General features: G+C 39.1%; 1 protein-coding gene and 1 pseudogene across 1 annotated transcript in view; one reads left to right on the top strand and one right to left on the bottom strand.

Annotated features, from left to right (window-relative positions):
- The window catches only part of MRAP2 (melanocortin 2 receptor accessory protein 2), a 121,565-nt gene that overhangs the window by 3,308 nt on the left and 101,099 nt on the right, over positions 1-17,158 (top strand). The gene's annotated exons all lie outside the window — the stretch shown is intronic.
- On the bottom strand, positions 6,885-7,898 carry LOC144316690 (heterogeneous nuclear ribonucleoprotein A1-like; annotated as a pseudogene).

Here is a 17,158-nt window from a genome sequence, read left to right as displayed (position 1 = left end):
GGTATCTTATGCTTTTGGGTGCAATTGTAAATGGGATTGACTCCTTAATTTCTCTTTCTTCAGTCTCATTGTTAGTGTATAGAAATGCCACTGATTTCTGGGCATTGATTTTGTATCCTGCCACGCTACCAAATTGCTGTATGAGTTCTAGCAATCTTGGGGTGGACACTTTTGGGTTTTCTATGTAGAGTATCATGTCATCGGCGAAGAGGGAGAGTTTGACTTCTTCTTTGCCAATTTGAATGCCTTTAATGTCTTTTTTTTGTCTGATTGCTGAGGCTAGGACTTCCAGTACTATGTTGAATAGCAGTGGTGAGAGTGGACATCCCTGTCTTGTTCCTGATCTTAGGGGAAAGGCTCCCAGTGCTTCCCCATTGAGAATGATATTTGCTGTGGGCTTTTCCTAGATGGCTTTTAAGATGTTGAGGAATGTTCCCTCTATCCCTACACTCTGAAGAGTTTTGATCAGGAATGGATGCTGTATTTTGTCAAATGCTTTCTCTGCATCTAATGAGAGGATCATATGGTTCTTGGTTTTTCTCTTGCTGATATGATGAATCACATTGATTGTTCTATGGGTGTTGAACCAGCCTTGTGTCCCAGGGATAAATCCTACTTGTTCATGGTGAATAATTTTCTTAACGTACTGTTGGATCCTATTGGCCAGTATCTTGTTGAGAATTTTTGCATCCATGTTCATCAGGGATATTGGTCTGTAATTCTCCTTTTTGGTGGGGTCTTTGTCTGGTTTTGGAATTAAGGTGATGCTGGCCTCATAGAACGAATTTGGAAGTACTCCATCTCTTTCTATCTTTCCAAACAGCTTTAGGAAAATAGGTATGGTTTCTTCTTTAAACGTTTGATAAAATTCTCCTGGGAAGCCATCTGGCCCAGGACTCTTTTGTCTTGGGAGGTTTTTGATGACTGCTTCAATTTCCTCCCTGGTTATTGGCCTGTTAAGGTTTTCTATTTCTTCCTGTTCCAGTTTTGGTAGTTTGTGGCTTTCCAGGAATGCGTCCATTTCTTCTAGATTGCCTAATTTATTGGCGTATAGCTGTTCATAATATGTTTTTAAAATCGTTTGTATTTCCTTGATGTTGGTAGTGATCTCTCCTTTCTCATTCATGATTTTATTAATATGAGTCTTCTCTCTCTTCTTTTTAATAAGGTTGGCTAATGGTTTATCTATCTTATTAATTCTTTCAAAGAACCAACTCCTGGTTTTGTTGATCTGTTCCACAGTTCTTCTGGTCTCGATTTCATTGAGTTCTGCTCGAATCTTTATTAACTCTCTCTTCTCCTGGGTGTAGGATCTATTTGCTGTTTTTTCTCTAGCTCCTTTATGTGTAAGGTTAGCTTTTGTATTTGAGTTCTTTCCAGTTTTTGAATGGATGCTTGTATTGCGATGCATTTCCCCCTTAGGACTGCTTTTGCTGAATCCCAAAGATTTTGAACGGTTGTATCTTCATTCTCATTAGTTTCCATGAATCTTTTTAATTCTTCCTTAATTTCCTGGTTGACCCTTTTATCTTTTAGCAGGATGGTCCTTAACCTCCACGTGTTTGAGGTCCTTCCAAACTTCTTGTTGTGATTTAGTTCTAATTTCAAGGCATTATGGTCTGAGAATATGCAGGGGACGATCCCAATCTTTTGGTATCGGTTCAGACCCGATTTGTGACCCAGTATGTGGTCTATTCTGGAGAAAGTTCCATGTGCACTTGAGAAGAATGTGTATTCAGTTGAGTTTGGATGTAAAGTTCTGTAGATATCTGTGAAATCCATCTGGTCCAGTGTATCATTTAAAGCTCTCGTTTCTTTGGAGATGTTGTGCTTAGAAGACCTATCGAATATAGAAAGAGCTAGATTGAAGTCACCAAGTATAAGTGTATTATTATCTAAGTATTTCTTCACTTTGGTTAATAATTGATTTATATATTTGGCAGCTCCCACATTCGGGGCATATATATTGAGGATTGTTAAGTCCTCTTGTTGGATAGATCCTTTAAGTATGATATAGTGTCCCTCTTCATCTCTCACTACAGTCTTCGGGGTAAATTTTAGTTTATCTGATATGAGGATGGCTACCCCTGCTTTCTTTTGAGGACCATTCGAATGGTAAATGGTTCTCCAACCTTTTATTTTCAGGCTGTAGGTGTCCTTCTGTCTAAAATGAGTCTCTTGTAGACAGCAAATAGATGGGTCCTGCTTTTTTATCCAGTCTGAAACCCTGCGCCTTTTGATGGGGTCATTAAGCCCGTTCACGTTCAGAGTTACTATTGAGAGATATGAGTTTAGTGTCATCATGATATCTATTCAGTCCTTGCTTTTGTGGATTGTTCCACTGAACTTCTTCTTAAAGGGGAATTTTAAGAGTCCCCCTTAAAATTTCTTGCAGAGCTGGTTTGGAGGTCACATATTCTTTTAGTTGCTGCCTGTCTTGGAAGCTCTTTATCTCTCCTTCCATTTTGAATGAGAGCCTTGCTGGATAAAGTATTCTTGGTTGCATGTTCTTCTCATTTAGGACCCTGAATATATCCTGGCAGCCCTTTCTGGCCTGCCAGGTCTCTGTGGAGAGGTCTGCTGTTACCCTAATACTCCTCCCCATAAAAGTCAGGGATTTCTTGTCTCTTGCTGCTTTAAGGATCTTCTCTTTATCTTTGGAATTTGCAAGCTTCACTATTAAGTGTCGAGGTGTTGAACGGTTTTTATTGATTTTAGGGGGGGGGATCTCTCTATATCCTGGATCTGAATGCCTGTTTCCCTTCCCAGATTAGGAAAGTTTTCAGCTAGATTTTGTTCAAATACATATTCTGGCCCTCTGGCCCTTTCGGCGCCCTCGGGAACACCAATTAAACGTAAGTTTTTCTTCCTCAGGCTGTCGTTTATTTCCCTTAATCTATCTTCATGGTCTTTTAATTGTTTGTCTCTTTTTTCCTCAGTTTCCCTCTTTGCTATCAACTTGTCTTCTATATCACTCACTCATTCTTCCACCTCGTTAACCCTCGTCGTTAGGACTTCTAGTTTGGATTGCATCTCATTCAATTAATTTTTAATTTCTGCCTGATTAGCTCTAAATTCTGCAGTCATGAAGTCTCTTGAGTCCTTTATGCTTTTTTCTAGAGCCACCAGTAGCTGTATAATAGTGCTTCTGAATTGGCTTTCTGACATTGAATTGTAATCCAGATTTTGTAACTCTGTGGGAGAGACGAGTGTTTCTGATTCTTTCTTTTGAGGTGAGGTTTTCCTTCTAGTCATTTTGCTCAGTGCAGAGTGGCCAAAAGCAAGTTGTACTGGGAAAAGGAGAAAAAGAGGAGAGAAAGAAGGAAAGAAAAGAGAAAGATTAAAAAAAGGAAGAAAAAAAAAACGAAAAAAAAAAGAAGAAAAAGAGAAAGAAAAAGAAAGAAAGGAGAAAAAAGGGGGGTGGGGGAAGGAAACAAATCAAAAAGCAAAACAAAATGAAACAAAAACAAAAAAAAAAAGAACCACGGGGGAGTATCTTCTGATTCTGTGTACTTTAAGTCCCTTGACTTCCCCTGGAACTTGTCAGTCCGTCTAGCTGGTGTTCTGGGGGAGGGGCCTGCTGTGCTGATTTTCAGGTGTTAGCAGTTGGGGGAGCTGCTGTGCCCCTGCCTGGTGCAGGGCTCAGTGGGGGTTGTTTACCCCTTGAGGCCCCAGGAGCAACAGCCCCAGTGGCGGGGCCAGCTCTGCAGCCCTGGATTCAGCCCCCGCAGGAACTCCGGAGCTCTCCGTCTGCAGGGCCTGGAGGCTCCGGGGCGGGGCCGCTGATCTTCTCAGCTGGGGCAGGAGCGTCCTCGCTGTCCTGGGCCCTCCCGGCCTCTGCCTGTCCCGGGGGAGGCCGGATCCTGGGCTGTGTCCCGGCGCCCTGTGCTCCGGAGCCTGCGCTGTTGGATTCGCGCTCCGGCCCCGCAGCCCCCTCCGCGGAGCCGCCCCCGAGCCCCCCCGAGCTGCTCCGGGTCCGCCGTGGGCGCTGCAGCCCTTAGGGAGCTCGGCGCACTCTCCTGGGGCGCAGGTGTCTGTTAGTGTCCCCGGGAGCCCGAGGGCATCCCCGCCCTCCTGGGTCCTGCTCCAACTCCCTGGGAGCCCCTTTCCACCCGGGAAGGTCGGTGCAGCTCCTGCGTCTCCGGGGCGGGGCTCTCCTGTCCTGGGGACACTCGCCCCGGCCTCAGCCCGGCTCCTCGCGGGGCCCCTTCCCCTTGGAGGCCTTTTGTTTCTTTATTTCTTTTTTCCCGTCTTCCTACCTTGATAGAAGCGCAAACTCTTCTCACTGTAGCATTCCAGGTGTTCTCTCTTTAATTCTCAGGCCGAATTCATAGATTTTCAGGATAATTTGAAGGTTTTCTAGGTAATTTGGTGGAGACAGGTGACTTGGAGACCCTGCTCTTCCGCCATCCTGCCCCTTCCCTCTCGGCCCATTTTTAAGTTGGATAGATTTCTTGTTGCTGAGTTGTAAGCATTCTTTCTATACCCTGTGCACACACATCTCAGATATATTTTGCAAGTATTTTCTTCCACTGCGTGACAGCAAATCATGTGTGTTCTCACAGCTATTAGTGCTTAGGGCAAAAACAAGCTTAGAGACATTTAGATTTGACCAAAATAAAAATGTACAATAAATAAGAGTACAGGAGGTGACTGTGAAGTTGATCTGCAAATGACTACACTTCTAGGAAGATACCTCTAGTTGGGGGACACTAGATTCTAGAGGGGCCAGGCCGACAATTAGGGCCATGATGCAGCACCTGCAATTCTGCTTCACTGGAAAACACTTTACATACTGAGCATCATAACTCTGCTATGGTGAAGGCAAATAGAAACCATCCAGAATTCCTGTAAGCTCGGCCATTAGGAGGAACAAACCATTTATACGTAGTACATCTTGTCCATTGCTTTATAGCAACTGGGCCCTTGGAGGTAAATCTGAAAATGAGCTGGCAAGTTTTTCTCCAATTCAAAGAGCTTATGTTCTGAGTTGGGGATTCCTAATCAGCCATGTCAGCCCGTGGTGATTAGAACAGGAAAGGGGGTGTTTTTATTTGTAGTGTTGGCTGAAGTAGCCTGCGAAGACTTCATTACAGTTCCATTTCCTCGCATTTAGACCATGCAGAGGAAAGCGGTTGTGTTCGGCAATTGCTCTTTAAATACGTCTAAGGGAAGAGGCTGCTGAAATTTTTAGTAGAATATATTCAGGTGTTTGTTATGCTGAGGATTTCCCACTTTCTGAGCAAGTTAATATTTTATTTATACAAGAAATGTCACAAGGCAATTCTCAGAGCAGCCACGTTCTTGTGCTTTTCAGAAAAAAAAAAATTTCCAGAAATCATTACACATCTAGATTTCTATCATTAACCTTTCATATATTAAGTGCGGCATTTTTAATATATATATACTTAACATTTTCAATCTTAAATGTATTATTCAAAACCTTTGATGTAGTAGAAATTCTGCCCAATAAACCTTTAGAAGAAGGAGTCTCCCTCACCCAGTTAGGGAGTGGTAAAGGAAACCAAAGATCGGGTTCTCTGTTCTCACTGGGCTTTCAGGAAGAACATAGCACAAAAGTCAAAAGCAACATGTTGCAGATCCCATCAGCTCTCTCCTAACCAAACCCTAGAGCTCTGCCCCACTGAGTTGAATGGACTCCCGGGAAAAAACACTGTTCCTTGGAACCCCACCGCACTAGATTGGATTGCAGGGGAAGGCCTTAAATTCGGGTACTGCACAAGGTTTTCCGTGAGTTGTGGAACAATATTCTTGTGAGAGATTTTTTCACCCTTAAAAGTTCTCCTTTTTGTTCTGTTGGTCATGAAATCTTAAATAGTAGTAGCTAATATGTATATAGTGCTTTTCAATCAACAAAGCAACTTCCAGCAACACTCGCAGGGGGTGCTGATAAATGTTTAACAACAGCTCTCAAAACAAACAAACAGCCCTGGGATGCAGAAACTGTCAATTTCTGTGGTATAAATCTTTCCACTATGGTCAGTTTCAAATGGAAGGTGACCGAATGTGGATTTGGGAAAAGATGGGCACCATTGGTTCTGCCCAGAGGGTAACCGTCTCAGGGAGTTTACAGACCTGGAACTGTGCTTATTTTCATTTAACTTGAACAAACGCGATGAGGTTTTGTGATGAGGCTTACAGAAGCTAAGTTGTGAGTTGGAAGTGGTGGAGCTGGGACTAGAATTCAGGTGGTCTGGTTGGTTTGCTAGAAGTCACGCAACTGGTGGGAGCTACTTCAGGGCATCAGAGCCAGGTGTTCTGAATAGGGTGGCCTCACTTCTCCTAAAGAAGCTCTCTGAAGAAGCCATCTGTATGTCTGTTTGTGTCCTCTCATTTCTTAGGAGAAAGGATGCAAATCGTATCATTTCAATAGATACAGAAAAAGCATTTGACAAAATACAACATCCGTTCATGATAAAAACCCTCAACAAAGTAGGTCTAGAGGAAACGTACATCAACAGAATAAAGGCCTTAAATGAAAAACCCACAGCCAACATCATACTCAAGGTGAAAAACTGAAAGCCTTTTCCGCTAAGGTCGGGAACAAGACAAGATGCCGCTCTCACCATTTTTTTTTAAATACACACATATTCAGTGTCATGATCAGCCTATTAACAATCAACAGCATGGGTGCAAAAACAAAACAAAACAAAACTACATTAAAGCCCTTTGTCAGAATGCTTTATGCTTTCCACAGAACAGAAACTAAAATAATCTGTTATACTGTTAGTCACAAATGCAGTCCTCGAGTTTTCTGCCCATCCGCACGAGTATTGTCTAAAACATGTCTTTGTAGAAGCGAGGCCCTGCCACCACTGTGCTTGGCTGAGTTCACAAATCTGTTGTAACCTGTAGCTTTCCAGTCACTTCTCTGGCTCTTCTCTCCTGTTAAGCTTTGTTTCCTGGTGTAATGAAAACCTTCTGGCACTGCCATAGCTGCTACTGCTGCTGCTGCTGCTGGAACCACCATAGTCACCTCGGTTTTGTGGTTTGGCAAAGTATTGGCCTCCACCACCATAGGGGACAGAGCTTCTGCCTCCAGAATTTCCTCCTTTTATGGGTCCAAAATTTGAGGATTGATTGTGGTATTGCCAAAATCATTATAGCTTCTGCCACCTCCAAAGTTGCTTCCATCATTACCAAATCCGTTTTAGCCATCCCCACTGCCTCCATATCCACCATGACTTCAACTGCCACTGAAACCACCTCACTCACTGAAGGTCCCTCCACGACCAAAGTTGTCATTCCCACCAAAACCATCTCCATGATCACCACCAAAGTTTCCAGAACCACTTGGATCTCTGGTTAAATGAAGCACTAACCTTCTCTTGCTTAGATAGGGCTTTCCTTACTTTACAGTTGTGGCCATTCACAATATGGTATTTTTGAATGACAATTTTGTCTACAGTCATGGTCAGCAAATGTTACAAAAACAAAACCTCTCTTTTTGCCACTGTGTCGGTCAATCATGATCTATCACTTCCATTTTCCCATACTATTCAAAATAATCTCTTAGGTGATGTTCTTCAGTGTCTTCTTTAATGCCACCAACGAAAATCTTTTTTCACAGTTAAGTGGGCACCAGGTCTTTGAGAATCTTTTCTTGAGACAGCCCTCTTTGGTTCCACAACTCTTCCATACACCTTGTGTGGCCTTGCATTCATGGCTGCATCCACCTCCTCCACGGTGGCGCACGTGACAAACCCAAAGCCTCTGGAGCTCTTGGTGTTTAGATCTCTTATTACCACACAGTCTGCAAGCATTCCCCATTGCTCAAAATGGCTCTTCAGACTTCCATTGCTTGTTTCAAAGCTCAAACCTCTGATGAAGAGCTTCCGTAGCTGCTCAGGCTCTTTGGGAGACTCTGACTTAGACATGATGGTGGTGGTAGGGGAGACTTTAAGGATGCTTACTGGGCAGCATCCACGGGCAGAAAAGACTAACAAACGTATCTCTACTCTCACCACTTTTATTCAATATACTACTGAAAGCTGTAGCCACACCCATCCCATCAGGCCATAAAAAGAAATAAAGGCATCCAAATTGATAAGAAGTAAAACTTTCACTATTTGCAGATGATATGCTGCTATATATAGAAAATCCCAAAGACCATCAAAAAACCACTATGCTGATAAATGAAGGCAGTAAAGCTGCAGGGTACAAACTCAATATATAGGAATGTGTTGCAGTTCTATACACTAATAATGAAGCAGCAGAAAGAGAAATTAAGAAAATAATCCCATTTACAACTGCTTCATAAACAGAGATAGCCAGGAATGGTTCAGTTTAGGAATAAACTTAACCAAAGAAGTGAAAGATCTATACTCTGAAAATTACAAAACACTGATGAAAGAGTTTTGTGGTTTTGATGAAAGACATTCCATGCTTCTGGATTGAAAGAACAAATATTGTTAGTGTCCACACTACCCAAAGCAATCTGCACACTTAATGCAATCTCTATCAAAATACCAACATCATTTATCACAGAGGTAGAACAAACCTAAAATTTGTATGGAACCACAAACAACAACAACAACACCAACAACAACAAAAAACCCAGAATAGCAAAGTAATCTTGAAAAAAGAAAAAAATGGAGGCATCACAATTCCAGATTCAAGTCATATTACAAAGCTGTAGTAATCAGAATGGTATGGCACAAAAATAGGCACATAATCAATGAACCAGAATAGAAAACCCAGGAATGAACCCACAATTATATGGTCAGTTAATCTCTGACAAAGAATGAAAGAATATACAATGAGAAAAGGACAGTATATTCAACAGAGGGTTGGGGAAACTGGGCAGTAACATGCAAAAGCATGAAACCGGACCACTTCCTTACACCATACACAAAAATAAACTCAAAATGAATTAGAGACCAGCATGTGAGACTTGAAACCATAAAAATCCTTGAAGAAAGTACAGGAAGTCATTTTTCTGACATCATCCATAGCAACATTTTTTGACATAGGTCTCCTGAGGCAAGGGAAATAAAAGCAAAAATAAATTATTGGTACTTCAAAATAAAAAGCTCTGCACAGTGAAGGAAACAACCAATAGAACTGAAAGTAAACCTACTGAATGGGAGGAAACCTTTGCAAATGATGTATCTAATAAAGGGTTAATATCCAAAATATGTTTTAAAAACTCCATGTATGTCTTTATACTTTTCTGCGTATGTACATAATCTTAAACAATAACCCATGGAACATAATTATACTTTATGTTTTAAAACTCTGTGAATAACATTGTGTATGGTCTTCTGCTACGTGCTTTGCTTTAATAGCATGGTTTAGGGGATTAATGCACATCAATAGATGTGGCACTAGTTCATTCATTTTAACTGTGATACAGTATTCCATTATTGTATAAATATATAACATTTAAAAAGTCAGTTCTTCCATTGTTAGACATTTAATTGGTTTCCAATTTTTTACCATCCCCAAATGGTTAATTGTACATGTCAGTCTTGTTCATACACATGAGAATTTTCTCTGGAATCCATACCTAGAAGTGGAATTTCTAGGTCACAGAGGGTGTGTGCACCTTCAGTTTTGCCAAGGCAAACAAGTCCATTTTCAAAATTGACTGTGTCAGATTCCCTGCCCAATGCCAGCGTATGAGAGTTCTCTTCAATCTGTATCCTTAAGATGCTTTTGACTTGTCTGACTTTAGGAATATTCCAGATCTGATGGATATTAAATAGTCTCAGTGTCGTTTTTATATGCAACCCCCTGATGTGTTGGGCATTTATTCACCTGTTTGCTGTCAGGTCCTGACTCAACCTTTCTCTCTTTCTATCCTGGAGGGAGCTCATCTCTGAAAAACATTTCCCAAGGTCCCTTGCCAGCTGCCTTCCATTTTCATTCAGCAAATGGGAAGCACATGTAGGAGATTGAAGGGGAGAAGCCAGGCTCTTTCTCCCTGTGTACTCTGCTTCCGGTGCGGTCTCCAGCAGGGCTTTATGTCCTCCAACATCCTAGCTTCTTTTGTTCGGTCCCCCTAATGACTACACCTCTGCCCAATGGCCCTCTTTCCCTTCAGTGACTGCTGGGCAGCCTGAGCCCTGGATTCTGAAAATACCATCTCTCTTTGCTTTCCCGCCTGGGGGTTCCTGCAATTATGTTTCCTGGTTGCATTACCTTCTGGTTGTCAAAGCTTCTACTAAATTTAAATTTGAGTAGTAGTTTTCGTGTCATTTAAAAATCCTTTTCTACCCAGAAATTTGTACTTGTATTTTATTTATCTAACTTGTGCATTTCACATTGCATGTAACTTTGTTCTTCACATTTCAGGTATTTAGCTCATGTGAATGGACTTTCAAATGTGGTGTGATACAAGGTCCACCGTTATTTTTTTTCCTACGTGTAACCAGTTTTCCTACAATCAGTGTACTGGGGTTGCCTCTTACCAACTCATGAGAGTCCATTGCTAAATCCTTGGGAATTTTGTTAGTCTGGCTGTAAGCACATCACTGGCTTATAGTGGTCACAACAGGAATATTTATACCACAGCAGTGGGCAAACACTACAACTGAACTCCCCTTCCAACCTGGGGAAACTGTTCTTTATCATACTAACACGCTACTGCTCAGAACTCTTTATCAAGAAACTTATTGTATAGTGGAGCTTTTCAAAGTGGTTATGGAATCAGTTTTGTGGGTTGCAACAGGAAGTATTTTTTAACAAAATGGGATGAATAGAAGAATACCAGAATGCATGCCGCATAGTAATTGTAACTATTTCTCTTGAATATTCTGTTTCAGTCGTCTGTATATATTACTGTATATACACATCACTGTTTTGGTTTGTAAAATAAAATGCACTTCTTTTTAAAATTTTTGTTTCTTTATTGAAATATAATTAACATACAATGTTATATTGATCTCAGGTACACAACACTGATTCAACAATTCTATATATTACTCAGTGCTCACCACGATAAGTATAGTCACCATCTGTCATCATATGTTATTACAATATGACTGACTATATTTCTTATGCTGTACTTTTCATCTCCATGACTTTTTTTAAATAACTGTAAGTTTGTATCTCTTAATCCCATTTTATCAATTTCACTTGTCCTCATACCCACCTCCCCTCTGGCAACAACCAGTATGTTTTCTGTATTGAAGAGTATGTTCTTTAGTTTGTTTCTTTGTTCATTTGGTTTGTTTTTTATATTTCACACATAAGTGAAATAATATGATATTTCTCTTTTACTGTCTGACATTTCACTTAGCATAATACCCTTTAGGTCTATCTATGCTGTTACAGAAGGCAAGGTCTCATTCTTTTTTATGGCTGAGTAATATTCCATTGTGTAGCTAGATAGATAGATGGATAACTCATCTTTATTCATTCATCTATTGATGGACCCTTTGAGTTGCTTCCATATCTTGACTATTGTAAATAATGCTGAAAGAAACATGGTGGTGCAGATTTCTTTTTGAATTGGTGTTTCATTTTCTTTGGGTAAATACCCAGTAGTGGAATTACTGCATTGTAGGATAGTTCTATTTTTAATTTTTTGAAGGAATCCCATCCTGTTTTCTTTTTGTTTTTTTATTTTATTATTTTTTTAATATAAAATTAATTTTTATTGGGGTTCAATTTGCCAACATATAGAATAACACCCAGTGCTCATCTCGTCAAGTGCCCCCCTCAGCGCCTGTCACCCAGTCACCCCCACCCCCTGCCCACCTCCCCTTCCACCCCTCCCAGTTCGTTTCCCAGAGTTACGAGTCTCTCATGTTCTGTCTCCCTTTCTGATATTTCCCACTCATTTTTTCTCCTTTCCCTTTTATTCCCTTTCACTATTTTTTATATTCCCCAAATGAATGAGACCATATAATGTTTGTCCTTCCCCGATTGACTTACTTCACTCAGCATAATACCCTCCAGTTCCATCCACATTGAAGCAAATGGTGGGTATTTGTCGTTTCTAATGGCTGAGTAATATTCCATTGTATACATAAACCACATCTTCTTTATCCATTCATCTTTCGATGGACACCGAGGCTCCTTCCACAGTTTGGCTATCGTGGCCATTGCTGCTAGAAACATCGGGGTGCAGGTGTCCCGGCGTTTCATTGCATCTGTATCTTTGGGGTAAATCCCCAGCAGTGCAATTGCTGGGTCATAGGGCAGATCTATTTTTAACTCTTTGAGGAACCTCCACACAGTTTTCCAGAGTGGCTGCACCAGTTCACATTCCCACCAACAGTGCAGGAGGGTTCCCCTTTCTCCGCATCCTCTCCAACATTTGTGGTTTCCTGCCTTGTTAATTTCTCCCATTCCCACTGGTGTGAGGTGGTATCTCATTGTGGTTTTGATTTGTATTTCCCTGATGGCAAGTGATGCGGAGCAAATGGTGCTGGGGAAATTGGACATCCACATGCAGAAGAATGAAACTAGACCACTCTCTTGCACCATACACAAAGATAAACTCAAAATGGATGAAACATCTTTTTTTTAAAATTCTTATTTATTTATGATAGTCACAGAGAGAGAGAGAGAGAGAGAGAGAGAGAGAGAGGCAGAGACACAGGCAGAGGGAGAAGCAGGCTCCATGCACCGGGAGCCCGATGTGGGATTCGATCCCGGGTCTCCAGGATCGCGCCCTGGGCCAAAGGCAGGCGCCAAACCGCTGCGCCACCCAGGGATCCCGGATGAAAGATCTTAACGTGAGACAAGATTCCATCAAAATCCTAGAGGAGAACACAGGCAACACCCTTTTTGAACTTGGCCACAGCAACTCCTTGAAAGATAGATCCATGAAGGCAAGAGAAACAAAAGCAAAAATGAATTATTGGGACTTCATCAAGATAAGAAGCTTCTGCACAGCAAAAGATACAGTCAACAAAACTAAAAGACAACCTACAGAATGGGAGAAGATATTTGCAAATTACGTATCAGATAAAGGGCTAGTTTCCAAGATCTATAAAGAACTTATTAAACTCAACAGCAAAGAAACAATCCAATCATGAAATGGGTAAAAGACATGAACAGAAATCTCACAGAGGAAGACACAGACATGGCCATACTGTTTTCCACAGTGGCTGCACCAATGTACATTCCTACCAACAGCGCATGAGGATTCCTTTTCTCCACATCCTGCCAACACTTCTTGTTATTTCTTCTCTTTTTAATTTTAGCCATTCTGATAGGTGTAAGATGATATCCACTGTGGTTTTGATTTGCATTTCCCTGATTAGTTAGTGACATTGAACATCTATCATGTGTCTGTTGGTCATCTAAATATTTTGTTTTCTTTTTTGAAAAATGTCTACTTAGGTCCTCAGCCCATTTTTTAACTGGATTATTTGCTTTTTTTTTTTTTTTTTTTTTTTGGTGTTGAGTTATGTAAGTTCCTTATATATTTTGGACATTAACCCCTTATTGGATATGTCACTTGCAAATATCTTCTTCCATTCAGTGGGTTGCCTTTTCATTTTATTGATGGTTTCCTTTGTTGTGCAAAAGCCTTTTATTTTACAGTAGTCCCAATAGTTTAATTTTGGTTTTATTTTCCTTGTCTGGAGGGACCTATCTAGAAAAGTGTTGCTAAGGCTGATGACAAGGAGATTACTGCCTATGTTTTCTTCTAGAAGTTTTATGTCTTCAGGTCTCACATTTAGGTTTTTAATCAATTTTGAGATATTATGATATATAGCTTAAAACAGTGGTCAGTTCATTCTTTTGCACGTAGTGATCAGTTTTCCCAGCACCATTTTTGACGAGTCTGTGTTTCCCATCATATATACCTACTGCTTTTGTCACAGATTAGTTGACCTTATAAGCATTGGCTTATTTCTGGGCTCTCTGTTCTGTGGATGTACGTGTCTATTTTTGTGCCATTAACATAATGTTTTGATACTATAGCTTTATAATATAACTTGAAATCTGAATCAAGGCCTCCAGCCTTGTTCTTCATTCTCAAGATTGCTCTAACTATTTGAGGTCTTTTGTGATTCCTTACAAATTTTAGGATTATTTGTTCTATTTCAGTGAAAAATGCAATTGGTATTTTAATAGGAACTGGATTGAATCTGTAGATTGCTTTGGGTAGTGTGGAAAATTTAACAATATTTGTTTTTTCAATCCATGAGCATAGAATTTATTTCCATTTATTTGTGTCATTTTTGATGTCTTTCATCTGTGTTTTATAGTTTTCAGAGTATAGGTCTTGATTAAGCTTATTCCTAGGTATCTTATTAATTTTGGTGCAATTGTAAATAGGATTGTTTCTTAATTTCTCTTTCTGCTACTTTGTTATTATTAGTGTATAGAAACACATAAGGTTTCTTTTTTTTTAAATTTTATTTATTTATTCATGAGAGACACAGAGAGAGAGGCTGAGACATAGGCAGAGGGGGAAGCAGGCTCCCTCCGGGGAGCCTGATTCAGGACTTGATCCCAGGATCCCAGGATCATGACCTGAACTGAAGGCAGATGCTCAACTACTGAGTCACCCAGGTGCCCTGAAACACAACAGATTTCTGTATATTAATTTTGTTTCCTGCAAATTTACTGAATACATTAATCAGTTCTAATAGTTTTTTGGTAGAATCTTCGAAGTTTTCTATATATAGCTTTATGTCATCTGCAATTAATGAGTTTTACGTCTTTCTTACCAGTTTGGATGCCTTTATTTCTTTTGTCAGAATGTTGTGGCTAGGACTTCCAGTACTATGTTGAATAACCGTAGCAAGAGTGGACATCTCTGTCTTGTTGCTAATCTTAGAGTAAAAGCTCTCAGTCACCGTTGAGTATGTTACTAGCTGTGGGCTTATCAGATACGGTCTTTATTCTGTTGATGTATGTTCCCTCTAAACCTACTTTATTGAAAGTTTTTATCTTGAATGGGTGCTGTATTTAATCAAATATTTTTCTGCAACTATTGAGATGATCACATGGTTTCTAGCCTTTGTCTTATAATGTGATATATCATGTTGATTTGTGAATATGGAAACATGCTTGCATCCCTGGAATAAATCCTACTTGATTGTGGTGAATAACTTTTAAAAATGTATTATTGAATTCAATTTGCTGATATTTTATGGTGGATTTTTGCATCTGTATTTATTTGAAATATTGGCCTGTAGTTTCTTTTTTATTGAGTCTTTATCTGGTTTTGGTATCAGGGTCATAGAATGAATTTGAAAGTTTTCCTTCTTCTATTTTTTGAAATAGTTTGAGAAGAATAGGTATTAACTCTTCTTTAAATATTGGTTAGAATTCACCTGTGAAGTCATCTGGCCCTGGACTTCTGTTTGTTAGGAGCTTTTTGATTATTGTTTCAATTTATTATAGTAATGGGTCTATTAAAATTTTCTAGTTCTTCTTGATTCAGTTTGGAAGAGTATACATTTCTAGAAATTTATCCATTTCTTCTAGGCTGTCCAATTTGTTGTGATATAATTTATGATAATTTTCCCTTATAATCCTTTTTATTTCCATGGTATCAATTATTATTTTTTCCTTTTTCCTTTTTTATTTTGAGTCCTCTTTTTTGAATCCTCTTTTTTTTTTTTATGAGTCTGGCTAAAGATTTATCAATTTTGTTTATCTTTTTCAAAGAACCAGATGTTACTTTCATTGATCTTTTTTTTTTTTGTGTGTGTGTGTGTCCCTATTTCATTTATTTCTGCTCTTTTATCATTTCTACTAGCTCTGGGCTTTGCTTGTTCTTCTTTTCTAGCTCTTTTAGGTGTAAAGTTGGGGTTTTTTTTTTTGAGGTTTTTCTTGTTTCTTGAGGTAGCCCTGTATTGCTATATTCTTCCCTTTTAGAATTGCTTTTGCTACATCTCAAAGATTTTAGACCATTATGTTTTCATTTTTGTTTCTATCCATGTATTTTTTTATTTCCTCTATGGTTTCTTGATTGACCCATTTATTGTTTAGCAGCATGTTGTTTAGCCTCCATATATTCGTGTTCTTTCCAGATTTTTTCTTTTTTAAAAATTTATTTTATTTTTTGTATATTTTTTATTGGAGTTCGATTTGCCAACATATAGTATAACACCCAGTGCTCATCCCGTCAAGTGCCCCCCTCGGCACTTGCAACACTTTTGTTCTTGACTTCTGAAGAATCCTGCCCCTCCAGCCCACATTCTGAGATTAGTAAATAAATCTTCTTCACTATACCCCAGGTAATTTTCAAACTGCTGCTTCTGTACTGTGTCTTGGGTGGAGTTATTCATTTTTCTGACACTTTACAGGTGGAACTCAGTTTCCTATCACCCCTATCTCTCCCAGTTAAGCCTGCTTAGTTAAGATATTTGTAGTTTTATTAATCTTATTAGGTCAGAGAAATTTCTTTTTATTCCTAGTTTGAAAAGAGTTTTGTTTTTAATGTTTAGTGACATTGATTTTATCAGATGAGTTTTTAATTCTCCTTTCTACATTGAGTGTGATTTTATTGTTATGTTAAAAGTTTTATTAAGTTGAGGAAGTTTCCTTCTATTCTAAGTTTGTAAAGAAATGTGCTCTTTTTTAAAAATCATAAGATATTTTTTAAACATTTTTTTCTCCATCTACTGAGACAATCTGATTATTTTTCATTTGTTAATCATCTAATGGGATCATTGATAAAATATAGACATAGATTTAAAAAAATTTTTTTTCTGAACTTAAATTCTTGGGGCCAGTTGGGTGATAATTATTAGTATATTTTTAATCATTGACTTTGCTTGGCTAATATTTTATCTAGGATTTTTATGTCAAAGTTCATAAGTGGGGTTAGCATGTTATTTTTTTATTTTTTAATCATTATAGCCTGGTTTTAATATCAAAGTAATAGCTGGTCATATAACATGTGTTTTGGAATAGGCAGTACGTCATCTTTTTTTTTTTTTTTTTTTTGAGGTAAAAATGCCTATATGGCAGGAATCTGTTCCTTCAACAGTTGGTAAATCTCATTTGTAAATGGTTTCATCACCTTTCCACTCATCTCATAAGGTTGGGTTTTATATTCCTGATTGTCTTTAATATTTTTAAGTATACTTAGGGTTTTCTTAGTCCATTTGGACTGCTATACAAAACACTACAGACTAGGTCATTTATAAACAACAGACATTTATTGTTCACAGTTCTCAATGCTGGAAGTCTGAGATCAAGACACCAGCATAGTAAT

This window comes from Canis aureus, chromosome 7 (assembly GCF_053574225.1).
Source record: "Canis aureus isolate CA01 chromosome 7, VMU_Caureus_v.1.0, whole genome shotgun sequence".
Lineage (NCBI taxonomy): Eukaryota > Metazoa > Chordata > Mammalia > Carnivora > Canidae > Canis > Canis aureus.
This window is presented reverse-complemented; position numbering and strand designations above follow the sequence as displayed.